The sequence below is a fragment of the Microplitis mediator genome, chromosome 5, assembly GCF_029852145.1.
Source record: "Microplitis mediator isolate UGA2020A chromosome 5, iyMicMedi2.1, whole genome shotgun sequence".
In the NCBI taxonomy this organism is placed as follows: domain Eukaryota; kingdom Metazoa; phylum Arthropoda; class Insecta; order Hymenoptera; family Braconidae; genus Microplitis; species Microplitis mediator.
Genome location: NC_079973.1, coordinates 11625099 through 11633608, shown reverse-complemented (window position 1 = coordinate 11633608; position 8510 = coordinate 11625099). Strand labels below are relative to the sequence as shown.

Sequence of the window (8510 nt, the reverse complement as noted above, 5' to 3'; positions counted from 1 at the left end):
GCCAAACTTGGGTAATTCTACCTTGGTCCAAGTCTGGGTTGCCATTGGATGGCCAAGGCAGGGGCATCCAGTCTTGGCCCAAGCCTGGGTTGTCATTGAATGGCCAAGACTAGGTTACCCAGTCTTGGCCCAAGTCTGGCTCCCCATTGGATGGCCAAGGCTAGGTTACCCAATCTTGGCCCAAGCCTGGCTTGCCATTGAAATGCCAAGACAGGGGAACCCAGCCTTGGCCCAAGTCTGGGTAATCATTGTAACGGCCAAGCCTAGATTACCCATTCTTGGCCCAAGCCTGGGTTGCCATTGAATGGCCAAGGCTAGGTTACCCAGTCTTGGCTCAAGCCCGGGTAATCATTGTAATGGCCAAGACTGAGTACCCAATCTTGAGCCAAGCATGGGCCAATATAGATGTGCCAAAGCTAGGTTCCCCAGTGCTGGGCCAAGTAGGGCCCTGTCGTTCAACTCTGGCGGCTCCTGCATGGGATTGCGACTCAGTAATAAAAGACGACTCCATTTTTAAAGAGCTACAAAAAGTATTTTTTTCTTCCAAGGTTCATGAATAATAACTACAATAAATTTTTATTATTATTATCATAATTATTAGTATTGAATAAGACCAATATTACAATATTCATAAGGTGCCATTTTTCGTCACAAAAATCTACAATTTGAAATTTGTAGTATACTTCTGACAGGAAATTTCTAAAACTTCACTTTTAGAGAAAATCGGGTTTACTTCCTTCCTATATCATCATTATCATATACGCACCTGCCGTTCGTAAAAGCGTTACAAGCGTAATAATTACAGCCACAAGGAGAGTTCCAAGCACACTGAAAATAGTAAATTATGATATTAATTCATTATAAAATTTATGATGAAATTGATATTAACGGCTCTAGAGGTCTCGATTTTGTTAGTTCGAGCGACATTAGGTACTTCTAAAGCATCCGGAATATTCGTCATATTTACAACTGCAAGGCTTCGCCTCGGCATCTATATTCCTTGCGTCAGAGCATTCAACTTTTTGGCCGTGGGTTGTATACTATTTTTCTTGATCTCCAACCGAAAGTACGGAAATACGGACAAAGGTGGGGGGAGGGGGCGGCCCGCCCGACTTTTGCAAAGCCGAGGCGAAGCCGAGGTTTTGATGGTCGGGGCGGGCTAAAAAAAAAAGAATTTGAAAAATAGTTGACCTTGCAGGCCATCCTGGAACTCAGACAGTGCCCCCCAATTTTTAAAAATTTTCTAAAATAGTTTCTTTGATAAAAATTCAAGAAATTCGAAGATAGCTCGATAATTCCATCAAAGAAACTATTTTTTTAAATAAACAATAGAATTACCTCGAATTCGAAGCTACAATAACTTGATTTAATGTATAGAAATTAAAAATATTGGTAAACGATGCAATAAAGAAACAAAAAACGATATATAAAAGAAAACAAGTTAGATAAATATTAATAAAACACGTATATAATTTAAACTATATGATATATAGATATGATGTAAAGGTTGATTGGTAGATATTTTATCACTCAATAAAATTGTTCCGAGGTTCATTGCTGTAATTTAATTATTTAACAAGTTGTAAGCCATGAAAGTTACGAAAAAGTCAAAAAAATCTCACATTTTTATAAACAAATGCATATAATAGCTGATAAACAATAGTTACAAACTTGGTCATTTGCTTATTTAAAAGATTAATTGAACCTTTATAAAAACAACTTTAATGTTCATTATCGTATCTCTAATAGTTTATAAGTTATATCAATTTGTTAGTTGAAAAATTAAGAGGCCGATTCAACTTCGGTCTCATGTAATATGTAAAAATGTTTTAAAAAATAGGAAAAAAATTTTTTTATTGCTGTCATACATATGTCTGTTTTTGTTGTTTTCTTCCGCTCTAGAAAAAAAATATAACAGTTTATAGAATTTGTTTATAACAAATTGTTAAGTTAACAAGCGATGAAATTATTTATAAAAAAAATTTTTTTTTGTTAATCTATGAAGGAATACCAATTATGATTTTTAAAGAAAAAATAATTTCTTAACTAATTATTTAAACAATCGAAATGTAAAGAAAACGATTATAAGCAATAACAAAAGTTTTTTAAGAAAAAATTTTTGCTTTAAAAATCATTATTTTGCCAAGACAATGAAATGGTAAAACAAAATTTTTTTCAAATATTAAACTTGTCTGTTTGTTTATAAAAAATATCTTAACAAATGATGTAAAAAATTTTTTTCAAACGTAATTTTATGCTGTTGTTAGGTGCGAAAACAGCAATAACATAAAATTTGTCGAAAAAAAATTTTTTAACAACATTTCTTGGATTTTTCATTTTTTGTTAACTTTAAAAAATTCTTATAAACAAAATAATAAACTTTAATAAATTTTTATGGTGTGATCTTGTTAAGTATATATATAAGAAGGGCTCCACGAAGCTAAAAATTTATAGGTGTATTATTTAAACTTTTACATTGTCATTTATGAAAACGAAGATTGAAAAAAAATTAGTTAGTTGACAAAAGTATAACTTTTTGAAAAATTGACTTCATAACTTTTTTCCAACGGGGATTTCTTGTTTCAAGTGTCTAGATGATGCCATAATTTATTCAAATTTTTAAATTAATATTTGTTACTATAAAAAAATTATTTAATATGGTACTCTCTCTTTATAGTCTAGTCAACATGTGCCTTTTGGGTCAAAGTTTTTTGTTCGCCTCGGAAAATTATGATCGAGGTGTCATTCGATTCGTCATCGCATCTAGAAACTTTTTGAAAAATTTGGAGTGGGGCGCGAAAAAATTACAAAAGTTATAAACAAATTAGTAAAAAGAAAAAAGGGGGTTTAGTTTTTTGCGAATATCTCAAAAAGTATTCAAAATTTTTGAAATGTGAAAAAAGATCAAAAAAGAGGAAGAAATTTCCTAAAAAAAAGTCCTACCTCCCCGAACTCTAGGACCAATATTTATAATTTTTATAGAGGGTCGAAAATACGGCCGAAAACGGGAACTCTCGCTTGCGTAAGCTCCGCCCACTTCGGACCTTTAATAAATAAATATTATTTAAACCAATTAAATATGAAAATTAAGAAATGAAAAAATTCAGGCACCTACAGAATAGATGAATGAACAATCGTCCGGCGATCAAAAATTTTTGTCGTGATTTTTCAATTAGTTATCCATTAATTAATTAACAATTTTTTGTAGTATGAACATCAACATTAAAAGTCCAATAATTGTTAAACTATAAATCTGGAATTTTTTTCCATTCATGGAGCTATTTTCTAAAGGCTATAGAATAGATTCCCGTTGGAAAATTTAAAAAATTGTTAATTTTCACTTTGTTATTAACAATTTACTGAAGTAAGAAATTATCAACCTCGATTAAACATTGAAAAAAATATTTTTTTTATAATATTGCTATTGGTCCGTTTTCTTATGATCATAAGCCACTTAAAAATTTTTTTTAATCATTTTTATCCCGTATTGTTTAAAAAATTGTTATAAACAAATGCGTTGTTTATAACATAATCAAAAATTTTTTTTTCATAACATAATCTTTGATGGAAATTACGATTTTTTAAAAAAAAACCGTTTCTTAAAAAAATTTTTTTATTACTTAAAAACGCATTTGTTAATTAACTAATTTTTTCTAACACTTGTTATGAAAATTAAGGAACCATTTTTTTTTTAAATCATAATTCGTCTTGCTCTTCGATGTCTGAAAAAAAATTTTTTTTTTTATTCAAATTTACATTGTTTATACAATAAACAATTTGTTATAAACAATTGAATTTTTAATTTATATTTTTTTTTTTTACTCTAAAAAATAAAACAATAACAGCCCAATATCCACTTTTGTAAAAAAATAGATTTTTCAATTTTTTATTTAGTTTTTAGTTCTGTTGTATATTCAAACTTACCTTTCGCGCCTGCTTTTCTTTGTTTATTATTAATATTACTTATAAACTATTGCAGATACAACAAATTCATCAAGACTTTTTTTTTTCTAAATTAGCTACTCAACAAATTTATAACTAAAGTAAAGCTCTAACTTGATTATTTATATAATTTTTTTGCAATTATTTATTTAATTATTTATTAGCAGCAGTGCGCCCGAGCCGTAACGGCCGCGCGGAGCCCTATTTTCGGCGTTAAATTAAAATTATAAATAATAGAGGTAAAATTTGGGGAGTCGGGACTTTTTTATTGCAAATTTCCTCCTCTTTAAGGATCTTTTTTCCAAATTTCAAAAATGTTAATAGTTTTTGAAATATTAACGAAAAACTTAATGCCTTTTTTTTGTCTTAATTTGTTAATAACAATCGCAATTTTTTATGTGCTAATAAATCCTCGAGATACATTTTTCTAGACGTCATTCCGAATCGAATAGGCTATCGCTCATATTTTTAAGAGCTTTATCTCTATTTTTCGTCTTTTTGAACTTGTTGACTAGACTAAAAAGTTGTTCTTTCTAGAGCAAGAAGTAGCCAGGAAGTCCGTACTTTCGGGTCGGGGATCAAGAAAAATTATTTCACCTTAGTTTTGACTTTTTCGCCTTATGTTTTAAGTGGAATAAGTCTAAACCAAGTCAATTTTTACTGACTCTTGACTCTTTCGTCTTCGACTAAGTAAGCCAGTTAAGTCTAAACCAAGGCGAAAACTAAATGTATTTTATATATCTCCGTAAAAAGAAGTCCAGTTTGTCTTGTGAAAAACGGCTCCAAATTTCGACTTGGTAAACCAAGTCTTAATCAAGTTTCATTTTTGACCCAGGATGTTAAGTTTTTCCGTTTAAATAACATGGGAAACATGATTTTTCATTACTTTTTTGTCCTGCAAACTGTGAAAATTTTTTTCGCCTTATAGACAATTTTAGATCAAATTGAACGGAAGATAGTATAGTACCGGATATCTCAACTGGTAGAGCACTCGGCGCAATACCGACATGGTTCGATTCTCAGTTCGGGCTATCTATATTTTTCTGAGTTTATCTATAAATTGTCTTATTGAGAAGGTTAATTGTAAGTTTAGGTTTCACTATATTTAAAAATTGGGAATTTTCTTCCGAAAAAATTAATCCTTGCCCCTAATACACTTTACGGTCGTTTTTGTCCAATTTTATTCAACTTCTGAGCTTTTAAAAACATTCCAAAAAAACTTCAGCGCAAAGTCATAAAAAATAAGCCAAATTTAGAAATTTCTGTATTTTCAATCGAAAGAAAAAAATAGAAAGGAAAGTCAGCACAAAATGGGAATAGCGGGGTTAAATACTGTCTTAGTTGAAGTTTTTTTTTGAGACAAAAAAATTGAGAATCGAAGGTGTCGGACTTCGAAAAAATAACGGTTTTATTGAAAAAACTGAAATATTTCATATATCGTGACTTCCGAAAAATATTTTGTATTTTTTTCTGAAAACTACATTTAAAAACACAAATTTTGAAAAAAAAAAGTGCCGAATGATTAATTTTTGAGAAAGTTATAGCAATTTAAAAAAAAAGAGCGATTTTTTTCAAAAATTCGTAACTTTTTTTGGGTTGGGTAAAAAAATCTGAAAAAATTCAGAAAAATGTCTTTGGTAGGATTAAGAATGATAAAAAAGTTTCAGCGAAATCGAAGGGGGTCGGGTCAAAACCTCGGTGATTTGGCATGGAATGCCCCATATATAAAATAAAATATATATATAAAAAATTCATAAAAATCGACCGAAAATTGAACGGGGTATGAACATACATACATAAATTTTTTTATAAATATTGTTTTTGAACCCTACTGAACCAATTATGATAGGTTGTCACAAAATTCCTTGAAAAATCAACTATGAGGACAAATACAATAGCTAGATTAAAAAAAAAATCGACCCGGAAATTCCTGCCGATTTTATTGAAATTAAAATAATGAATCAGAAGCTCATTGTCTTTATTTGATTTTATTGTTTTACCGTATAATAATTATTATTACTTACCCAATGGCCTGCACATGATTCGTTTGCATCAGCAAAGAAGCAGCCAATGAATAAAATTATTGATAGAAGTAAAATAACTCGTGACATTTTGGTTATTTTTTTTTTTCTCTGGAAAAATCGAATAATTATTCCGATAAAATATTTCCGCTAAACTATCGAGTTGTTTCTAATAGTTATTGAATTGTTTTCTGTAAAAGATACAACTTTCTTTTACGTATCATATAAAAGAAAAGTTCTTTACGTAAACGTAATTTTTGTATTTTCTTTGAGCAAAAATTCTGTTAGCTATTTATATGTCTCGATGTCTTTGAGCTTATTTTACAAATTTACTTTTAATTTGGACTTTTTTGATTTAGGATTTCTGTGATCTGTATAGAGATTAATTTAAACTTATTTTTTATTGATAATCATTCAATCAATAATAGCCGAAATATATACTGCCCATGATTACCCCATCCTTTTACGAATATAGAAATAAAATAGAATAAAAAAATCACATGAATTGAAAGATTTTATCAAATTTAATACAATTTATCGCGATGAATAAACAATTTTTGTCTCTGAATAATAAATAAATTAAGTAATTTTCCATTAAATTGTTTCAAAATTAGCTATTTTTCGGTGTCCGTAGTTGTCCCATAGTCTTCTAATTTCAATCCGTATGTTTTAGCGAAATAGTCTAAATATTATTCTCCGTGAAATTTTTATCTTAAACTAAACATTTTTTTTTTTATTAGTTACATATTTTAACATAGATATAGCTAATACTAGCAAAATTCGTCAATGTTCTATAACAATTTTTCTTTGAGGAAATCCGAGAAATAGCGTTACCGAATATCTATTATTTGAATTACATTCTATTTCAATAATTTTAAATGCAAAAGTAATAAATCTCCTACCAATAGTGTTCCGTTGAACTTGTAGAAGCTGCTGGGTACCGATTGGTGAAAACACGGTCTTCTTATACTCGCGAAATGGTTAATGGGGGAGCCATTGAGTATGCCTTATGCAACGGCTGCTTATTATTCCGGTAATTTGAATATATGTTATGACGTTACGAGCAACCTTGGATAACTGATAGTGCAGCAATTATAGTAATAATTGTTGAACAATTTTACTTATTATCTTTTAAAGAAAATTTAATTGGATAAATAAGCAACTCAAATAATGTATTTTTTTCTTAGCCTATATGAAAATTTTATTATAGACGACAAAAAAAAGATTTACTGTAAATTTGAGCCTTTAATAGTAAGTAAGAGGTGTCGATATATTTTAAAAGTTTTCCTATTTGAAAAGCATGGGAACAATATCACTTTCTAACTTCCCGCTAAGAAATTTGAAAATTTAAAAAAAAAAGAGGTTATTGGTTTCGGTCTAATTTTCGAAAACCGAGTTTTGACCAGATCTCGGCGTTTCGACGTTTTAGGGAGCTATATTCTGACTAATTTCGAGATGATATCCAAATGTATGTATGTGTGTACGTACGTACGTATGTATGTAAATATTCTGTAACTTTTGAACGGATTGATAATTCCTACACTGTTAAAAATAATTTGAAAATTACAATACAAAAGGAATTAAATTTTTATAAATAGATATTTGAATTGTAATTTCAATAAAAAAAGCTTCAAATTTAATATACGTTATTCAATTATCAAGCTGGTATTTAAAGTTAAGAAAAAAAATATGAATTTTAATAAACGTACTTAAAATTTATACTTGATTTTTAAATTATCAATGCAAGTATTGAAAATTCTAAGACATTGAATTTTAACGATTCCATTCAAAATTTCATAATACTCATTTGAAAATTCAAACGCTTGTATATGAAATTTCTGCGCGTGACGTGCTGCGCGTTCAGTAAACAAGGATTGTGTAGTGAAATATATAATATATGTGAGTAATGTGAGCGGTGTACATCAGACTTTATTATTGTTAAGTTTTTATTTCCTCAATAATATAAAGTAAATAAAACTTGTGACTGAACTGAACATCATTGACAGTGTGATAAATGATAAAATGATACAGTATTAAATGTGATATAGCATAATGCTAATGAACATAATAGTTCTATGATGGTGATTTAAATATTAAAATGTGATTTAACTTTAAAATATTTATTTAATTTCTACTTTTTTAAACTTTTAAGAAAAAAACATATAATTAATATAAATAACATACAACTCTAAGGATAAGAATAATTGCATTGTCTCAAAAGAAATTTAATGTTTCATAATTTTCCTCCATTTTGTTGTTAATAATTTAATCAATTGGTTCTAATCAACCAATATCTTCATATAACAATTAATAAGATATTTTATCGGACTGAATTATTTCATTGGAATGACGGCTGTTGTTGAATTTATAATGCCAATTAAATTGGTTCAGATCCCAGAGAGGAAAGTACCACGGGCCCAGGCTTGGCCCAGACTTGGTCCAACTTTGTAGAACCTTGGGCCAGGCTTGTAAGCCAGTCTTGGCCCAGCCTTGGTAGAAGCCTGGAATGATAATCTCGGGCCAAGCCCGGTCGCCAGACCTGGCCCA

At 29.4% G+C, this 8510-nt stretch overlaps 1 long non-coding RNA gene across 1 annotated transcript; it reads right to left on the bottom strand.

The window, feature by feature from the left end:
* Positions 1–573: 573 nt before the first annotated feature.
* On the bottom strand, positions 574–6996 carry LOC130667402 (uncharacterized). Its single transcript, XR_008989835.1, has 3 exons — positions 6866–6996; positions 5967–6074; positions 574–828 (listed from the first exon to the last, which is right to left on the bottom strand). It is a non-coding gene; the product is annotated as an uncharacterized LOC130667402 (long non-coding RNA).
* Between the last annotated feature and the right edge of the window lie 1514 nt (positions 6997–8510).